This window comes from Cebus imitator, unplaced genomic scaffold (assembly GCF_001604975.1).
Source record: "Cebus imitator isolate Cc_AM_T3 unplaced genomic scaffold, Cebus_imitator-1.0 Scaffold34, whole genome shotgun sequence".
NCBI lineage: Eukaryota > Metazoa > Chordata > Mammalia > Primates > Cebidae > Cebus > Cebus imitator.
In genome coordinates this window covers 4,998,295-5,020,527 of record NW_016107349.1, presented here as the reverse complement: position 1 = coordinate 5,020,527, position 22,233 = coordinate 4,998,295, and the positions used below count along the sequence as shown (strand labels likewise).

At 35.2% G+C, this 22,233-nt stretch overlaps 1 long non-coding RNA gene across 1 annotated transcript; it reads left to right on the top strand.

The window, feature by feature from the left end:
• Positions 1-1,504: 1,504 nt before the first annotated feature.
• LOC119470558 lies at positions 1,505-21,946 on the top strand. Its single transcript, XR_005199472.1, has 3 exons — positions 1,505-1,518; positions 16,982-16,992; positions 21,854-21,946. It is a non-coding gene; the product is annotated as an uncharacterized LOC119470558 (long non-coding RNA).
• Positions 21,947-22,233: the final 287 nt, after the last annotated feature.

The following is a 22,233-nucleotide window of genomic DNA, read 5'->3' as shown; positions in this document are numbered from 1 at the left end:
CTAAACTTAGCAACTCCACTTCTAGGTGTATATTCTAGAGAAAGTCTAACATGTGTTTCCAGAGGCAACTATGAGGATATTTATAAAAATAATGTATAAGAATAAAACACTGGAAATAGTCTCAAATAGTCTCAAATGTCCATCAACTTGCCAAATGGAGAATTGATAACTTATATAATATATATACACATATACATATATATGTATGTTGTATACATGCACATATATATGTATGTGTGCATATATTATATATTTTAAATTATCAAAGGCTTCACTATTCATGGTTTCAGGCACACACAGTCAATCATTGTTCAAAAGTATTAAATGAAAAACTCCGGAAATAAACAATTGATAAGTTTTAAATTGTGCACTTTTCTAAGTAGTGTGATAAATTATCATGCCATTCTTTTCCATTCTGACTAAGAATATGAATCACCTCTTAGTCTAGTTTACCTACGCTGTTGACGTTCCCCACTCATTAATAACTTAGTAACCATGTCGGTCATCAGATCAACTGTCATGGTATTATAGTACTCATGTATGAGTAACATTTGATTTAATAATGGCTTCAGAGTACAAGAGTAGTGATGCTGGCATATTGTTATACTAGTTCTATTTTATTATTAGGCATTGCTGTTAATTTTGTAACATATTTAATTTATACAGTAAACTTAATTATGGGCATGTATGTATGGGAAAAAAACACATAGCATACATAGGGTTTGGTGCTATCTGTGGTTTCATCATCCACTGAGAGGCCTTGGAATGTATCCCCATAGATAAATGGTGACTACCGTATGCATCATAAGTTATCATACATATGGTAAATAGGTACATGGGTAGATAGATTGATAGACAAATATTATACAACAGTGACAGTCATAAACATTGATGTGGAGGAATATCATGATTCAGTTGAGTAAAAAACAGCCACAGAAGATGTTCCATAATTTAATTTATAGAATATTTCAAAAACAAGCCTAAACAAATTATTTAGTATACATACTTGGCAAAATTAGAGATAAACAAGTATCTCTGTGGTGAAAAGGAGGATGATATTATCCAGGAAGTAGACACAAGAGCTTCAATAGTGTTAGGAATTGTTCTATCATAAACATGGTGGTCAATTCATAGGTATTTATTTTTTAATATTTTCCACACATTAACAGTTTTTAAATCAAGACAGTCTGAAATGGTGTAGTTTGCATTGTCATGGAAATGTTTATTTCAAAAAATTTGTTTTAGTACAATTTTACTTTTTATGTATTTTTCACACATTACGTTTTCAAGTCAAGACAGTCTGAAGTAATATAGTTTGCATTGTCATAGAAATATTTATTTCAACCAATTTGTTTTAGTACAATTTTACTTTTTATATGTTTATGAGAGTGATATGTCAAAAACCAAAGTTGACAGATTTTTTATCAATAAGAATAAAATAAAATTTTGAAGTGACAAAAAATGAATAAGAAGGTATTGAAAGAACTAACTTGGGTGAGAACCAAGGGAAAGGAGAAAGTATGAGGGAGTCCAAATAAAACAAAAATACGATTAAGGATATAGGCAACAAGTTTAATATTTTGGCTGAAAGCTAATGAACATAGAAAAGAAATGAATGTAAATTCTGGAAATTAAAAATAAAGCAATAAAAAATTAAGAACAGCTATATGTAGTGTTACTAGACAAAATTTAGAACACCAAGTAAAATTTGATTTTCAGATAATCACCAACTTATTATTTTAGAATGACCCATGTATTACTTGGGATATGCTTGAGCTAAAAAAAATTCCCTATGCAATATTTTGAACATATTTATATCAAAATGTATATATTATCTAAAATTAAATTTTAACTTGGAATTTTCTACTTTTTTTTTTTTTTTTTTTTTTAACGGGTTTTGTTCCTTTTTTCCAGGCTGGAGTGCAATGGCGCGATCTCGGCTCACCGCAAACTCCGCCTCCTGGGTTCAGGCAATTCTCCTGCCTCAGCCTCCTGAGTAGCTGGGATTACAGGCACGCGCCAGCATGCCCAGCTAATGTTTTTTGTATTTTTAGTAGAGACGGGGTTTCACCATGTTGACCAGGATGGTCTCGATCTCCTGACCTCGTGATCCACCCGCCTCGGCCTCCCAAAGTGCTGGGACTACAGGCTTGAGCCACCGCGCCCGGCCCGGAATTTTCTACTTTTATCTGCTAACTCTAGAAACCTTAATACATCTTATTATGTATTAAGATTCTTAGAGTATTATGTATTAAGACTCCTTAATACGTTTTATTACATATTCCTTAATACTTTTTTTATTATGTATTAAGATATGTTTTAAAGTAGATTTAACATAGATAAAAAGAAAAGAAATAGATCATACAAAAATTTTGCCAAATGAACACGGAGATTTTAAATGAAGGGAAAGACATGAGAGTGCATAAAAAAAGAGGACATGTGAGAAGGTTCGATGTGCATAGCTCATGTTCAGAAGTAAAGGGAAGAAAGAAAAGAGCATCACAATGTCTGAAGTGATACTCACTGAGAACTAGGAAAGATTCGCCTTCGGATTCAAGAAGGCCTATGAAACCCAGTGGTATAAATGAAAGAAAACTACACTTGACATATCTAGTAAAACTGCTAAAAATGAAAGCCAAAGAGGAAAGTATTGAAAACATCCAGGAAAAAAACAAAGCAAAACAAAAAAAACAATGTGTTCAAAGAGCAGTTAGACTGTCAGCTGACGTCCAGATAGAATTGGTGCAAACTAGAAAAAATGAGATATCCTGAAAGTGAAGGAAAGAAGTAACAATGTATTCATCCATATCCAGCATAAATATAATTTCAGAATAAAGGTAAAATGGGGATATTTCACACTGTAAAAACCAGAAGGATTGGAAATCAGCAGACTCACGCTGAAATAATTATTAAGGAGGTGCTCTAGGAAGAATAAATATGATCCCAGATAGAAAGTCGAGAGATACAGGAGACAATAAGTGGCAATAGAAAAAGCTAAACAGGTTTAAAATTTTAAAGAAATATTGCTATATAAGAAAATGTGAAGTTTGCAAAATATGGAGTATTAAATTCAAAGTGAAATCGAGCACAAAGTTATAGGATCTACAAGGCTTTTACTGTTAGGAAAGAAAGTAAAAGGAGCAAGTAGTCTTTATTTTGGAAAAGACAAGGATGCCCTGTAATCACTAGCGTAACATTTAAACTAATGGCACATGAAATTAAAACTATCAATTTAATATACGTGGGGAATCGAGTCATCATCATTTTTATCATTTTCATTACCATACAATTAATTCTAGAGAATATGAACAAGGAAGAAAAAGCACATAGAACAGGTAGAAACAATTGAAAAAATTATATATATATATATATATATATATGATTTATATATACCTTAAAGTATTTTAAAGATTGTCAGACATGAAACCGAATTGACAAAAAAGTTTAACATACCCTTTAAGAAACATATTTAAAATATTAATTATTAAAAATTGAAAGTAAATAAAAATATATATACCATGTACACACTAACAAAAAAGTATGGCTATATTAATATTAAAGTAGTTTATAATGTTATTTCTAAAGAAAGCATTATTAAGGTTTGTGAATAAAACTTCATGATCATAAAAATCCAAACTACCCAGAACACCTAGTAATTTTAAATTTGTGTAGCTATAACAACCTCAAAATGATTAAAGCAAAAATTGACAAATCTAAATTAAATAACAGAAAAAAGCCAAATACACAATCACTGTGGGAGATCTTTCAGTTATTGATAGAATGAGCAGGCAAAAATCACTAAGGATAAAAAAGAGTTCAATGATAGAAGTAATGAATTTTACCTGATTATCATAAATATGTTTGCCATATACAGACCCCAAAGAAAGAGGGATTACATATTCTTTCCAAATACGAATAGAACATTTACAAAATTGACTATATTCTTGGACCTGAGCATGTTTTGATGAATTTCACCAGAGCTGAAATTATACAAAGTATGTTCTCTGATCACAGTGTTAAGGTAAAATAAGAAACAAAAAGATGATTGAAAAATTCACGTTTGGAAATTAAGATATATGTTTCTAAATTATAAATAGAGCAACAAGAACTCATAATGGAAATTAGGAAATAGGTAAGGACCAAATGATAATGAGATATCAAATCAAATGAAAGGCAGCCAATAGTATGCTGAGAGATAAATATATAAACTTAATTTCATAAAATAGAAAATGAAAGAAAGGCTGAGAATCAAGGAGCAAATTACCTATCTCAAGAAGGCACATAAATAACAGCAATTCAAATCGAGAATGCAACTACTGCCGGACTCAATTACTGAATTTCAATATTCAGTTGTGTAGCTAAGGGACTCTTAACTAATATTTCGTCAATTGATCTGAAATCCTGAATCTGGCAAAGCTGTGTGGGTACCTGATTGGCAAAACTCTAAAATGACCTCCAACATCCTACCCTCAGTGAATAAAGCCTCCAAATGCTAACAGGTCATTTAAAGTAGGTTTCCATCACAAAAAATTACTACCTGCTTCCACTCCACCTTCCAGGCAGATGGTAGAAAATTACATACTAATTTCAAGACATTATGTTTATGCATTGTCTGAACAATTCAGCACCTCCTTTTGTCAGCATCTCTAATTTATAAATGTCAATCGCTAGTAGAAGATGCATTGTCAAAAAATACACAATATACATTAATGTATTTTTAATTTTAATATAGTTTAACATATTTCAAAATTTAGTGTTTTGTTTAGTTAAGTTCTGATGGACTTATCTTCCACTCTATCCAAAAAGAGCAGTATTTGGCTCTCTTTTCCACATGGTGAATATAAATATGATTTATTGACACCTACTTTGAAAAAGGCATTGTGACAGGCACCAAGAACAGAACTGGGCAGTGAGAACCAAAATGCATTTAACCAATGAAGACCATTTCCTAGAGGACTTTAGAGTATAATGTAATTAGTTATAAATTGATTCCAACAGAATGGAGGAACAACTGTGCTATTAATTGGATCGCAAAGACTCACTTTGAGGTTTGACAGCTATCTTGGCTTGGTTTCCGTTTTCAGCCTTGGCATTCCAAACCCTGTGAAATCTTAATAGATTTTTCTCAACCCTGGAAAGAAAAGAAAGTAATTGAACAGAATGTAACAATTTGAAAAAGAATGCAAACCCCTTGAGAGATAAGAGGTATTGACTCCGATATTGCTTCATTCTGAAAAATTTGTTTGCATCTGCAAAACATGAATAGCTAGCTCCTTTATTTTATATCACACCCTGGAAAAATTCTCTCTGAAGAAGTGATTCCTTTCTTGCATTCTCATCTGTTTGTCTCCCCTTGGGATGATTGGTCTGTTTTCTTCAGGTTATTCTATAATCTTGATTAGAAACATCTCTGTCATGGTGATATTCAGTATGTCACTTTGAATGGGGAGTGAAATTAGTATATATTGATAGCTAGTTAAGAGCTGAGTATTGCTTTAAACACATAACTTACATCATAGCTAATATGTTTATTAATACTTTTATTTTTCTTGTTGTCATAGCAAAAAATCATTTGAGCATTTACTGTGTATTGTATGTACATCATCGTAATTCTTACTTTAATCATAGAAGTCAGAGAGTTTTTTGTTTTTAATCACTACAGAGGGAGAGACTGAGACTCAAGAGAGATTAGGTATCCTGCACAAGGCACACAGTCAATAAGAAGGATATCTGGGTTCCAGTCAAGTTGGTGACAGCAATCGCCAACTTAGCCATTTTATCTCTTGTGTGTGTGTGTGTGTTTGTGTGTTTGTGTGCACACATTTGCATGTGCACATGCACCAGAATTTCTGGACTTGAATCCTGGCTTATCAGGATGATCAGCAGTGTGACTTTGGCACATTATCCTAAGATTTCTGATTCACTTTCTTCATTTGAAAAATTGGGATAATTATAATATCTACCTCATGGAGTTGTAAGATCAATGAATGAAAATCACAGAATGGAGTTGTCTACCTGGTAAGTGCTATAAAGGAGTTGCCATCATGATTTTTCTAGGAGTCTATCAGAATGGAAGTTCTATGTAACAACAACTCATAGTTTTTCTGTTAGTGTTTTATTGCTTCACCATTTCCCACCTGTATTCTCCCTACCACCTTGATAAGTATGTAGTTGGGGGCTAATGATCTATACTCCCTGTGCAGAATGGAAGCCAAGATAGGTGTGAGTATGACCTATGTGATTGTCAGCCCATGAGGTGCCAAGTTATGGACAGGGAAGCCCACCATATCTAGAAACTAGCTATAACAACACAAGAGCCTAGTTTTCCTTATGTGAGCCATATTGGCACATCTCCTTCAGTTAAAATGCAATGTCTTTGGAGGAGTACAATAGTTTAGGAAGACACCATAAACTCAAGCACCTGCAGGTACCAAGCATCAGGAAAGTAACTAGAATGAGTCAAGTGAGCTGGTATTGGAGAACATTTTGGTCCATGTTACATGAAAGCTTCTGAGAACTTCTGCCCAGCTTCATGAAACATGTGTCTTTCTCCAGAAATTAGAAAAATATAGTTATCCCTAGTTATCCCTTGGTGTCCATGGGAAGTTGGTTCCAGATCTGCTCGTGGGTACAAAAATCCATAGATGCTCAAGTCCCTGATATAAAATGGTATATAGTATTTGCATATTACCTATGTACCTCCTCTTGTGTTGTCATTTTTACATTACTCATAATACCTAATACAATTTGAGTGCTATGTATATATTTGTTATGCTGTATTGTTTATAAAATAATGATGAAAAAATGTTTCTACATATTCAGACACAACCATCAATTTCTTTTCTTGAATATATTTGATACGTGGTTGGTTGAATCTATGGACATGGTACTATGACTGTACTCATACTTATTTAAGAAGCACTTAAGTGTTTTTTCACAAACTGTTCTAAGAACTTTATGCATATTAATTTACTTGATCTTCACAACAATCCTATGTGATAATTGCTACCAATATTTTCATCTTATAGATGAGGAAATGGAGGCAAGGGGAGTGCCAGGTATTACTGGGACCCATGTTCGTAGCTTTAAGGACTAGAGTAGTGAAGATATGCCTAATTTTGAGCTGGTGATTTTAAACAAAAATCATAGCTTGCTTTAAAGTGGACAATTCCTTAAACTCAGGACAAAACAGTGTTTCCTTTTTCATTTCTAAAGATAGAAAAACTGAGGTTCAAAGAGATTAAGTGTTCTGTCCAAAATCTTAAAACATCTTATTTCTAAAGGGCCACATCAGCCCTTTTCTAAATTTAAGATCCTCATTGATTCATTAAACCTTATCATGTCTTACTTTAGTATCATGAGAAGATAAAATGAGTGAAGTTGTGATTAAGTTTTTTTTAAATAAACAAATATAATACCAGGACCTCTGCCTTTCAATTTCAGTGTGAAATTGTGAAATCTTTTTGTTCCTTGAAAGAATCAAACACTATGCATTTCCCCAGATTTTTACTCAGTGGCCACTTGCTAAGATCTCTGGAGAAAATTATATGTATTTTTAAAATAATCTATATTCCAGGACAAAATGTTTCCTGGAGGTCGTTGGGATACCACCCACGCACATACAAACACACACACACACACACACACACACACACACACACACACACACACACAAATACAACAAGCATAGGTCTTTAAAGATGTGTATCTGCCATATCATATTTATAGGGTGAAACTCTGTCTTCTCTTCTTAGGTCTTCTATCTTCTGTTTCTGGCAGATGAGACTGACTCACTGTGACAGACAATTTAGAGCAATGTGAGGCTGAGGCTCTGCAATCTTTCACACATCTCCTATTGGCTTCCCCAAAAGAAGCTTTGCCTATTAACATGTCTGGCAGGGTTCTGACTTGAGTGCTCAGCTAGACTGCAAAAGACACTCATACCGGGTGACAAGCATGGGAATGGCAGGTTCTGCTGCTTCACTAAGACAACTCAGGTTGCCTGTGGAGTAAAATGGCTCTCGGGAGTGATAAAAGTTGTTTCTTTGAACCAAAGATAGACATTCTCTGGGAATGTACAATGTTTTATAACAATGTCTCCCAAATTTATAAAGACAATGATATCTTTATGTGTTATCAATTCCAGGATATTTTTACCCACTGTTATGAAACGATGCAGACAACCAAAATGATATCCCGGCCCTATTACATACTAGTTGTGCGGTCTTGGACGTGTTACTAGAAATACACAGCCTTATTTTCTTCCAGTAAAAGAAAGAAAAGCACTAGTATAGAGAGGAATACTAAGAGGCAGGAGGTCACTTTTAGTGGCTAATAGCTCTGTGTTCAGATTTAGACAAGCATAGGTTTGAATCCTGACTCAACTGGATGATTTTAGACAATGAACCAGTTTTTTTTTTTTCAATTAGTTTCCACAGTTTTGGAACAGAAGTAGTATCTGTCTGGAAGTTACACAAATTAAAAAACAAGAATGCATATAAAATACATAGCAGGGTGCCAGGCACACAGTAAGTCACTGAATAAATGTTTGTTGTTTATTAGATTACTATCACCACCTCTCTCCTATTCTTAGTAGTAAGACTTGCTATAAATACTTCAGAGTTTAGCTCAGAAAAATTCTTTCTAAGGACAAAATGATTTTATCAAGTAGTCTCCTGATATTCTGGGTTTTATTGCTAGAATTGAATAATTTAAATTGTTGTGATTAGCACAAAAAAGGGAGAAGTCACATGGAAAGAAGAGAGCTAAAGATTGGAGTAAAACAGGATAGTTACATACGAAATGTTAGGGAGAGAAGAAACACAGACAGGGAGCAAGAAGTACTCAAAGCGAACATACAACTAAGAACAAGAATAAAAATCCCCCAGATATGGCTATAAAACCAACGTTCAATTTCAGTGTTAGCCAGGGTGTCTTGTTGTTGTTTGCTTATTTTAGGGAAAAAGACTTTAAGTCTTTCTCTTGCATTGTAAAGTTTGTAACATAAATAATTGCAGTTTTGCCATTACTTTTCATTGCAAAAACCACAATACTTTTGCACCAAACTAATAAAGTCCTTGTAGTTGGTGCAATGCTCAATGTTAAGAACCACAGCAGAACATTACACAAAGTAGTAACAATGAATCCATGTCACGGCAATTGGTGAAGGCCATGGGATTGGACGTAGTCTTCCTAGTCTGAAGGGCCTCAGGTGACATAACAGAAAAATGTGATCAGGAATCTAGGAGGAAGGTGTACCATGGAACCCAAGAAGTTAAACCCACAAGTTGAATAAGATTATGGTTAGAGTCAGCAATCACTAGAAGTAAGAGTGAATTTAAAGATCTCAGGTTGCTTTATTATTGACTCCTCTTCTTTTGACCTCTCATTTCAGAATCATCCTGAAAATGTTATACTAACATAAAGAGGTGAAATTGATGGAGTGTAAAGGGAACTGTGGGCTGGCCATGCTACCATAATTTTCTCTTGCTGTCATTTTTTCCCCTGAATTAAGCAATTTTGACCTTGAACAAATTGCTTAGCCCCTTTGAATATAAGTGTCTTTACCTATAAAACTGGGGATATTATACTTTCCATACAAGGTTTTTGTCAGATTTAAGTGAAATGACATATTTTCTACACTTCACTCAGAATCTGTTTGCATGTTATAAACTCAATAAATCAATATCTACCCTTAAGTTTAAAAAACAAACAAAAAGTTTGATACAGCCAAATTGGGGTAGAGATTTAGAGGTCGATTTCTTTAGGTATGTAATGCCTGTGCATTGTCACTACTATGTCAACTCCTTCTCCATTCATGTGAGTTTTTGAGTGGTGCTGAATGGCATCATACACTGTAGTAACTGCCAAGTTGATAACCAGTTAATCAAATGGCACATGTTTACTGAACATAAACTATGAGCTGGCACAAGTAAGGAGCTGTGCCCACAAAGAAAAACCAGGCTAAATGCTTATTCTCAAGTGCTGAAAATGCAATGACAATAAGCAACTCAAATCACGCACACAAACACACACACTGTGAGAATTTTTTATTATAGTGCCTTTTGGCATGTAAAAGGCAGAGCCATTATTTAAACATTTTCTTCACAGATAATTGTGTTCTGTCTGTTGATATCATTAAAACTTAGGGCCTTTCCACACTGGGAAAGAGTGCCAGTTACTGGAAGAAACTTTCTGTTTGAATTTTATAAGCATTTTATATCCCCAGTCAGTTTTAGTTTCCAAGTATCATAAAGTAACATTTATCAAAAGCTTAAATGTCCTTTCCTGTCATTTTAAAGGAAGAAAAATTTTGTCTCAAGTACATTATTTAACTATAATGAAAGTTTTAAAATATCTGCAAATGACTGAAAATACTTTTATGATGTAATAGCTACTGCAAGCAAAAGATTGATATATCTACTTGTAGTTTAAAGTCATCAATAGATGTATTTGTAAATTGTATACTTATAGTTAATTATCTACTCTATATTTAAAATGCTACCCCAAAGCTCATGTTAAATCATGCTTTTGTAGCATTCATTATGATTCAATGTAACTTTCAACAAAATTAAATTCTGAATGAAACAAGGGAGAATTGTGCCCTAGAACATTACTCCCACCAACGATCAGAAGATGTGATATTATTTCTTAATTTTCTTTGTTCACCAATATAACTCAGCAAGTAACTGATATTCTTGGTAAATAACTCAAGAACCAGAGTCCTAGGGAACTCCAGTTTCTTAGAGATATCTGTCTATGTTAGTATATCAGGAAGGAAGAGTCACATCAAACAGAAATACAAATTTTCAGTTGTATGAAATAGCAGTGTTCAAATGGAAAGGGACTTGACTTTTCTCCTTGAAAGCTATATAATTCTGTTAAGGTCAATTTGTTTCTGAGGCTATGTCTGCAGCTTTCCATTTCTGCTTTTACAAAAAGAAGATAATTATATGCACAGACATTTTTGTGTGAATCCATATACGTATCATGAAATGGATTTGGGGAAGATAGCCAATGATGGTAAAATAATTTGGGATAGACAACTACATGAAGTAATAACTTTTTAAATAGGGGAAATATTCCTTTGCATTCTACCAATGTACATTAATGACAGAGCAGTGGAGGTGGGGAGGGAGCCAAATCTAAAAACTTCACATCACACTAGGTAGCTCTTAGTGATACTATGGTGATATGGTTTGGCTCTGTGTCCCCACCCAAATCTCACCTTGAATTGTAATAATTTGCAAATGTTATAGGAGGGACCTGGTGGGACGCAATTGAATCATGGGGGTGAGTTTTTTCCCATTCTGTTCTTGTGATAGTGAATAAGTTTCATGAGATCTAATGGTTTTATAAAGGGGAGTTCCCCTGCACATGCCTCCTTGCCTGCCACCATGTAAGACATGTCTCTGCTTTTCCTTCATCTTCCACTATGATTGTGAGGCCTCCTCAGTCATGTAACTGTGAGTCCATTAAGCCTCTTCCCTTTATAAATTACTCCATTTTGAGTATGCCTTTATTAGTAGCATGAGAATGGACTAATACATAAGGTTTTCATCAAGCTTTAGAAAGAATTAAAATTAATAAAAATATTGGTACTTAGCCTCCTCCATCTTACATTTTCTCCCATGTTCCCATTTCATTGTATCTACCTATCTCTTTATACATACAAGAAAAAAATTCTCCCTATAGGCTGATTAAATTCACATTCTCAAACCCCAATGCCAGGATTTTCTCTCCAAGATTGATTTTAGATCCTCAGCTCTTCTACTATATAAGCTGTGCATTGCCTAGTCTTACCTGCAGGACAAAGAAAGGATTTGTAGGGATTGGATCCTGCCCTTCAGGTAAATGCCTCTCTGCTTCCTTCAGTGAGCAAAAAATTCAAATATATTGTAATCCAAAAACCACTCAATTTCCAATTAACACATTCTACTCTAAATTTAACAATTTCTAGAATAATTGCATTTGAACAGTTGTTTCTCAATCCTCATAATTCCCAAATTGGTAGCAAGTACTAGAACTTTTCACCTGTTTTGCCCACCCCAGCCAGGTCTGAAGAACAATGTCAACCAATTGAAAAGGACTTCTTAAAATTGAGTATCTACTTATATGACATAGTAAACTCAGTCCTATGTAGTAAACAAATGGTAGAAATAAACGATTACTCAAGTCTAAAAAACGATAAGTATAATGTAAGAGATAACTGCAACTTACATGAACTTTGAGTCAGAAGAACTCATGTTTGAATCATACATCAAGACCTACTAGTTTTGTGTCCATAAGCACATTCTTGACCTTACAAAGCCACAGCTTTGGAATGGGATAAAACAAAAATACTACATACTTTTCAGCTTTATTACAAATTCATATATGAAAAATCAAACAGCTGCCTGATTGATATATAGTATATATTTAGTGAACATTCATTTCTCTTTTCTTTTCTTTCTATTTAATCTAGAATGTAAGAAGTTTATGTAACTTATTATACCAAGAAGAGCAAAGGCTCAAATTAAGAATACACTTTGATAACAAGAGATACCTCTTACAAATTGTCAATCTCTATTTCTTTAATATTTTTCTCCATAAGTTTTGCAGTTGTTACTTTTCCACATGAAGCTTAACAAAAGACTCAAATACAGTTTATTTTCCTCCATTTCTCTATGCCTTTCTGGTCACTAATTTCCCTCAGATAAAGTGCAGCTTTCTCTGCAGACAGGCTAGCAGAGCCAAGGTCTCAATATTACTCTGGTTCTCTCCTGAATTTTTGCAAAGGCGTGCATGGGCCAATAGACAGCAGCCATCCCTGAAAGGCTCAGGTGAGTAATGAGGCTCAGAGTTACAGATCAGAAGCTGTGCTGTCAGGAGGAACAGACCTTTTCTGGCACCGCAGGAGCCCTCTGCAGTCAGTTCTAGAAATGTCATGGGTACCATTTTCTTATGTTAAGGACTACTAACTTTTATTTCAAATTCCAGCAGTAATAAAATGCATTTTAAAGTTAAGAGTAACCCTTAAAGAAGTGGGTCTTTTTTTCATAAGTTGTACTTTTGATCACATTCAGTCAATTACGTTTTAAGTCCAGTAACCTCAAAGAAATACTTCCATTGCTCAAGTGCTTTCTCCATGGCTATGGACGTAAGATACACTAGGAAAGGGTGTGAGTGAAGATACAGGGGGATAACTCCTTTGTGCATTGTGACAGGCACTGGAGTAAATCCAGCTCTCTTCCAGGAGCTGCCTGAAAAATGAGAGGGATACAGTCTAAAAAAAGAATTACAATGCAAGATGTTGAGTGTGTTGTTTGAGATGTGGGGTGTCAGGAAAAGCTCTCCTCACTATTCAACTTTTGAGAACTGCCTTGAAGAGTGATTAGGGACTTTCCATCTTAAGAAAAGAGGTGACATAAAGCAAAAGGAGAATCATGTCTATAGAAAAATAAAAGACAAAAAAAATTGAAGATTTAAACAAGTGGAATAAATCAGCTGTCACTACAGTAGAGAATGAAACTATGTAGAATGGGATGGAAAGGTAAGAGACAAAATATGACAATATAAAACATTCCCAGGGAAGAACAGTTTATAGCCTTATATAAAACTTGTGGATTTCCTATAGAAAACCAAGTATGAGAGTAACAAGAATATACTTTGCAATATAATGGGTAACTTTAAATGAAATGTGGAAGATTTGATATTAAAAGCAGAATCAGGCATGAGCGTTTGCAGAAGTCTAACAGCAACATGGTGAATATTTACACCAGACCTGTGGTTCTCAACAGAGGGAGGTCACTCTCACCTATACGAAGGGAATGTCAGGCAATGTCTGGAGACATGTTTGCTTGTCACAACTGGGAAGTTGATACCAGCATCTAGATAGAGGCCAGTAGTGCTGCTAAACCTTCCGCAATATACAAGAAAGTCCTTCACAACAAAAATGTAACCAGTCCAAAATGTCAATAATCCCTAGTAGAGAAATCTTTGTCTGGGAAAAGTCTATGACAGATGGGACAGAGAAGAAGACTGAATCTGATGAACAATTTTGAAGAAATTTGAAGATTATTATAGAATGTAAGGAAAAGGAAAAAGTTAAGGATCTCTAAAAATTTGTTAACATGGATGTCCTTAACAAATCATATCATTTTGAATATAATAAAATAGGATGGCATCATATTATCTGATTAGGATCTCCAGTAATTTGTTACCTACAAGAGACTGAAGGCTAGAAATAGATTTTTAAGTCAATGTCTTTTAAGTTATACTTGAGACCAAGGAATGAATCAGATATTTAAAGATGAGCATATAGGGTTTGTAATCAAAGATATGCATCAGAAACATCTGGTTCCACTCTGGGATATTCTAAATTGGTAGACTGAAAGTAAGTTCCAAGAATATGTCTGTTTAAATATACTCTCTGAGAGGATAAGCAGTACATGTTTAATGGCTCTCTGTATGAAGGCAGGAAGTAGTATAGAGGAACAGAGTATGATAACACTTAACCTGTGATGATAACTAGTTTTACATCATTCAGTTGAGAGTCATAAAAATATTTTATATAATTACAAAAACAAAACTAAAATAGTAGTTTCTAAAAGTCCAAGCCAGGTTAAACCCCACACCTACCTACTTTTTGAGTTGGTGGCATAAGACAGAATCCATTCCAAGTGACTTTACCATGTATATAACTATTTGTAACCAATTGAACTGTGGTTTTGGTAATCATATTGGTGATCATAGTGCTACTCTGAGACTGATGTATATGCATTATGAGCTAATGTAAATACATAATTATTCTTATGTCTGGGACTTTGAAAATGTAAAAATGTAAGATATAGATAAATAATTTGTTGGTTAAGTAAAAATTCTGTCTCAGTCATGATGTATTTAGCTTTAAAAAATTACATTACATACTTTCTTTCTTGAGAAATGTTTTTAAAAACCAGCAGCAATTAGCATTACCAGTACCAAATTATTTATTTTTATTTTTATTTTTATTTTTATTATTATTTTTTTTTTTTGAGGAGTCTTGCTCTGTCACCCAGGCTGGAGCGCAGTGGCATGGTCTCATCTCACTGCAACCTTGCCTCCCTGGTTCAAGCAATTCTCCTGCCTCAGTCTCCCGAGTAGCTGGGATTACAGGGGCATGCCACCACGTCTGGCTAATTTTTTTTGTATTTTTAGTGGAGACGGGGTTTCACCATGTTGGTCAGACTGGTCTCAAATTCCTGAACTCAGTCAATCTGCCCGCCTCAGCCTGCCAGAGTGCTAGGATTACAGGTGTGAGCCACTGTGCCTGGCCTAGTGCCAAATTATTCATGTCTCAATACCATTTACCAAAAAAAGGAAACAAGACCTCCTGCACAAATGGCTGCATCCACATCTGTTTTTTAATCCCAATTTTTAAAAGATAAGTACAAAACAGCATAAACATAACACCTTAGATGTTATCTGAAAATGATGATAGGGCACCAATTTATTATTTTAGAAATTGATAATAGAGGGAAAGAGATCTTAAATCAGACATTTAACCTTACGTTTCCCATATGTTTTGAACCCCAGAATGACAAATCAGTTGGATGAAGGAATTTTATTTAAAAGAAATAGTCCAGCCAATAAAGCAAGAAGGGAGGTTAGAATTAGACCATCATATTTTGCAACTCTTATTGACATAATGATCTAGACAATTATCTTTAGTTACTGCTAACATCACCAAAAAAAAAAAATCACCAAACATGGCAGGCCTTTTGTCCTTCAAAATCTCAAACTTGAAACTAATGGAGCATCTAGATTTACTTTCAGAAACACAGGAAACAAAGCAATGTATAATAACATCTTGGGAAGATAATCAGCAAAACCCAGATTGTGGGAAACAAGAAAAACAACCCAATTTCCGCAATAGCTTAATAGTAAACGGGCAGGAAGCTGGAAAGAGAGTGAGACCCAGAGAAGGGGTAAGGGAAGAGAGAGAGAAAAATTCTTTTTTTTTTTTTTTTTTTTTTTTAATGAGATGGAATTTAGCTCTCGTTGCCCAAGCTGGAGTGCAGTGGCATGATCTCGGCTCACTGCAACCTCTGCCTCCTGTGTTCGAATGATTCTTCTGCTTCAGCTTCCTGAGTAGCTGAGATTACAGGCACCTGCCACCATACACATAGCTCAAGCCTGTAATCCCAGCACTTTGGGAGGCCAATGCAGGTGGATCACCTGAGGTCAGGAGTTCGAGACCAGCCTGGCCGACATGGTGAAACCCCATCTCTACTAAAAATATATATATTTTTAAAATTATTAAAAACATATAGGGATGTCAACCACCAACTAGAATACATAGTTTTATTCTAATTTTTATTCAATCAAGTGAGCTGTAAAATAATGGTTTATAATACAGTCAAGTTAATTTTAAAACTAGTTGATGATGTCAAAGAATTAATGCTAAATTTAGGTGTGATAATGGTATGTGATTATATTTTAAATTTTTCTTTTTGAAAGTACTCCTAGATATATTTTTTGGAGGAAACAATTATAAAATATCTTAGATATTTGGGGGATTAGAAAGTGAGTTGAAGGTTAGAAGGACTGAATTATGGTAACAGCGTATTGGGGGAGTAGGGCTTATTTTAATTTTTTAAAATACTTTTGTATATGCTTGAAACTTCTCAATAATTTTCTAATGCTTCTCAAGTGATTATATTTATGCAAGTGACTACTGGTGCGTAGTAACAACACTAAGATGTAGGAACATGAATTTGAAGAATTTACTGTGGCAGGATTAACATCAGTAGCTTACTTTTTGCCTGAATTAAGTGCAATTCCAGAAGGTACTGGGGGAGGCTCTGAAAAGATAGAGCTCCTGTCTCTGCACACATCAGATTTAAAAGCAGACTTATCCAGATGTGGGAAGTAGAAAAGTTCCTCTTTAAAGTTTCCTTTCTTGTTAAAGAATAAGTCATAAGCATGCTAATAACTCTTTGTTAAGCCCTATCCTATGTAGCTGTTAAAAATGTCATCCTTACAGGCCAATAATATATTCTATGTCCTTGTACTTTAACCAAGATACCTGCGCTGGACATGCTCACAGGCATGTCTCAGCCTGCAGCCTGTGCCCCTTACCTGTTTAGAAAAGTTTTAAGTTGTTAGCCAATCGATTTTTAGTTTAGATTACGAGGTCTGTCTCCAGCCAAAGGAGATCAGACACAGCAATAAGGATGACCCCAAATACATACACTTATGTTTGCTTTTCCTTTGTTCCTTGTACTCTCGTGTCAAGATGGCTGTCAAGGACACCTTTCCTGCAGTCCAGGAAGTAAAAACTGTTTGCTGAGAGAGACTTTGTCTCAGTGCTGGTTTTTCTTTGCAGCACGAGCATCTGTTTCCAACACCAGACAATTCAGTTATGTACCACTTTCATTCTTAAATAAATTACTATATGTGTGTACTTATGTTGGTGTATGTATGCATGTGTATACCTGTTGGGATTCTTGGGGGATTGGCACCCCTTCAATACCAAAATCCACGGACATTCAAGTCCCTTATATAAAATGGTGTGGCACAAGTGTATAACCTATGCACACCCTTCTGCATATCTAATACAATGTAAATGCCTTGCAAATGGTTGTTACACTGTATTGTTTAGGGAATAATGACAAGAAAAAATCTGTATGAATTAGGAAGATGAAACCATCTATTTTATCCCCTGAATCCTTTGATCTTTGATTGATTGAATCCATAGATGTGGAACCCACAGATAAGGTGTGCCAACATATGTGGTATGTTGTTTCTATTTGATTCTCTTAAGGTTCTTACAGGTCTCTGAAGGCTTTGTAATGTATTTATTTTATAAACCCTTTCATAATTCCCCTCATTTCCCTTTTCTCATTGCACCAATTGATACAATACTACATACTTAACTGCTCAAATGAGACTCGGTGGGCTTAATGAAGCTACGCTGTATTGGAGATAAGCACGCATATGAAATGAAAGAATGTGGATCCTGGACCTAAGACCACAGGAGGGATGGAAAGATTCTTCTGGAATTCAAGGATATGTAGAGGGTTGCCAAATCTTGATTCAATTATATTTTAAGACTTTCGTTTTCATAAATCTATTTAGGGTCCTAAAATAATTTTTTTTAAGATAGTTAAGTATTGTCACGAAGCTCTGTCTTAATGAGAAAATAATTCTCACCAGAAGAGTCTGCCAGGCTTGTGCAGAAGGGCAGTGGTATGTGTAGAAAATGCTACCAGGGTTTTAAGTCCTATGGGCAAGCATCTAAGCTTCAATGTCTCTTTAGGATCAAGTAGTGAAACTCCTTGTTTCCAATCCTCCCAACTCACCCCACTCACTCCTACCAGTGGCATATCTGCTGCTTCTTTATCATCTAAAGTTAAAAGCCATCATAAAATCTACAAAAGCCCTGGCCACTAAAATATTTTTTTCATATAATGGGTGCAACTCTTCCCAGACACATAGAGAAGTTTATTCTGATTTGGTTCACCTTTATGCTAGCAATTGGAAAATTGTTACTGGCATATGTGGGTGTTTGTAAATAGGTGGTTTAGAAAAGAACTCAGATTATGTCTGGCCATTTAAAATGTCCACTCTATGGTAAGACCCCTCTCCTGAATAGGGCCTGTCTAACTGTCTCTATGAAGCACTGTCCAATGTGTCTGATACTTCCCGTTTCTAAGGACACCATGTAGAATAATCTATTTGGTAAAACAGCCCAAGAGTGGAAACATCAGGGTGATTTATGACCTGGTGAGATAACTTGTCCTGTTCACTACTCCATCTTATTTTTTCTTTAAACCTCCAGGAAATGTAATTAATTTAGGGCTAAATCCACAGTAACCCAGTTTTAATTCTGAGCCTCAGTTTCCAAATTGATCAAATACAAATGCAATTGCTGAACAACCTGATATGACTGTGAGACATTTTAAGGGTCATTTGAAATAACTATACGTTTAATGATATGGCAGAGATAACTAGAAAACAAAAACATGAAATGTTAGTGATGTTTCTGGGTGACTCAGCTTGTCTAATTTTTAGTTCCTTAGTGCAGGTTTCTCTGAACCCCATTGTGTAATAAATATTTACAGTCTTGGGCTTCATTGTGTACACTGTCCTAAGTGTGTGCCCTCAATTTAACAGTTCTGAATGAGTAAGTGTGCCCCATTCTCTCCTAAACAGAGGACAACCTGTACATTGCTTAAGGTTATGCTTTTCAGGACCTAAGAGTCTATTTAAACACACATTGAATACTGGATGCCTCAATAAAGATGTCTTGAATTACCTTGAAATAATTGAACCATTCAGAAGATGCTAGGCTTTTCCACATGACATTGAAGTCTATGTTATAACAGTCACCTCATGTGATGGAGGCATCATGTGACCAGGGACAAATGGTTTATAAAACCCAGAAAGGTTAAGGGTTGTCAGATCCTGACTGTGCCCATTGTATTTCAGTAATTGGCACTTGGTATTTGATTTAATGGAAGCTGAGGAATAAAGAATGTTTCTATAGACATGGCTGTTATGCTAATTTCTACTATACCATTCTCTGTCTTCCTAAATTACATGTGGAAACCTCTGTTTTCTATTATAGAATGACTTTCACCCTCTCTGCTTTCTGTACACATTCTCCAATCTCTCAGTGGCCTCATTAAATACAACTACTGTAAATTGTAAATTATAGGGTCTCTGGTTAACTAGTTTGTCCTGTTCTGATCTGAAGAGGCAAATTCCATTGTATATACTGGGCAAAATGTATGCCTGTCATCAGTCTTCTTTACAGGTCATTTCTTGGTGAAATTTGCTAACTCCAATTATGTGTGTCTCGGAGAGATCCTATATGTGTGCATTTAAAAACACCTTGTTCTATTCCCTCAAGTTTGAGCTAGGAAAAAGTGCTCTTTACTTCTATAAAATATCCATTGATAATAATAAAGTCAGAGAGTCTGGAAGGAGCTATTTTCATCACATTCAGCTCTTCAAGTTATACAAGCCTCCACAGGTAACGCTAGTGGAAAATAATCATTAGAGACATCCTATGGGAACTGAAATTCCAAAGCAGGGGCTAATTAGCCATCCTTAGAGTATTACCTATTGTTCTGTTGCTAACTTTGTCTTGGAGAGATTCCAAAACTTGAAGACCTAGGATATAAATTTATTCTCTTATTAATATTTACAGTAATTGCAGTCCATGGCACAGTTAGATGTTAACTATATTCTTCCCTGACTGTAAAGTGTGTGAATGTCTGTGTGTCTGTGTGTGTGTGTAATTGAATAAGGGCAAAGAAGATTAAAAAAAAAAAAGAAAAAAACAAAAAACCTTGACTGTCTCTGTAATCTCAAACCGAATGCCCCTTTTGAATTTCTTAACACCAAATTAAATCTTCTGTTCTTTGTTTTTTTGATCTAAATAGAACCAGCAGCCAAAGGCGATGAAAATCTGCAAGATAAGTTATTCTGGTTTCCAGTAAGGTTGCGGATACTATGAAACTCACAAGAGAGACCGGTTCTGCATACCACAAATTCTGAAGAACATTAAAGCATTAGGGCTTTCTCAGAAAATTTGGAAGTGCCTAAGTTACCATTTGAATGCCTATTGAATCATTTCAAATCCTTGAAAAGGCAATTTTGAAGGAGGTTAAAGGAGGATAAATATTAATAATGTAGTCCATAGCTTCAACTGGAGCGATTTAAGCACTGAATAAACCAATACAGTTTAAGCTAGCTCATTAGTAAAAGGGACAACTGAAAATTGAAGAAAAAAGTTAGAGCAACATGGTTTTTTTTGGCTACACTACACCAGTCAGAAGTGTCTTCAATAACAGCTAAAATAGATAGCTGTCTTTGAGTATAATTTGAGAGGAAGTTGGAAAGCTACAGGGCCCCAAAATAGCTCTACTATGATCTTGCCACTTATGCCAAATTCTGGGATTTAACAATCTTTGAAAGAAGCAGCCTGTAACATTTATTCCAAGTGAATTTATCAAATCCTATTGAAACCAAAATTAATTTGGGAATGAGTAGAAATATTTTGAACACCTAAAGAGTTGAGAAGAAAGAGAGCAGTCAAGAAGATGTGATTGGCAACTCACCTAAAGTAAAAGAATGGACAGGATTAGGAGATTGAGAAGCCACCAAAACTAAAAAGATTCTGGCACCAGTATCATACTTAATTCTTAAAAAACAACAACTATTAAATCTAGGAAATTCCAAATGCCAACAACATTCCATTTTGTTTTTTGAACTAATTCACTGAGCTTACTGTATTGTGTCCTCTGCCCATGTTTTGCCTTCCAATCAGGTATTCCACAACAAGTGAATATTTTGACAGATGAACTGCATTGAGAGGGGTCATAGACAAATCCTAAATATCTCCTGCTTTACAATTTCACCAGCAGACTCCAGTTTCAAGTAAAAAGAGACTCCTAGTGATATAGAGACCAAAAGCATGTAAAGGTACTGTACCCAAAAAAAAAAAAAAGGAAGTTTTGCCTTTTTGTAATGTAAGAGGAATCAGATAAAGTCCTAATCCTCAGTCTCCCCTCCTTCTATATTAAGTATCTGACATTCCATGGGCCCCTTCTGCTGGAGATATTAGGCAAACCAGGGTAGTATTAATGAGGGCAGGAAGAGCTTGACTATTGAGAAAACTTGGTGTACTAGTCCGTTTACATGCTGTCAATAAAGACATACCTGAGACTGGGTAACTTATAAAGAAAAAGAGGTTTAATGGACTCACGGTTCCACGTGGCTGAGGAGGCCTCACCATCATGGCAAAAGGTGAAAGGCCCGTCTTACATGGCAGCAAGCAAGAGAGAGAATGAGAGCCAAGCAAAAGGGGTTTCCACATATAAAGCAATCAGATCTCATGAGACTTATTCACTACTATGGGAACAGTATGGGGGGAAAACTCCCTCGTGATTCATTTATCCACCACCAGGTTCCTCCCACAACATGTGAGAATTATAGGAGGAACAATTCAAGACACAGTGGGTGGGGACACAGTCAAACCATATCACTTGGTAAACTCCAAGTGCAAACATGACACCTCTTCAGAACCAATAATCCCCAAACTTGCCTAGACCTTGTAATCACTCAAGAGAGCTCTGCTCTGGATCTGTCGAGTCAGAATTTCCTCCACAGAAATTCTGGTCAGGCTCTTTTTAATAAATTCTTTAGAGGATCCTTCTGCTCAGCCTGGCGCTTTTCTGTGGTCTGACAGTCGGGAGCCACTGT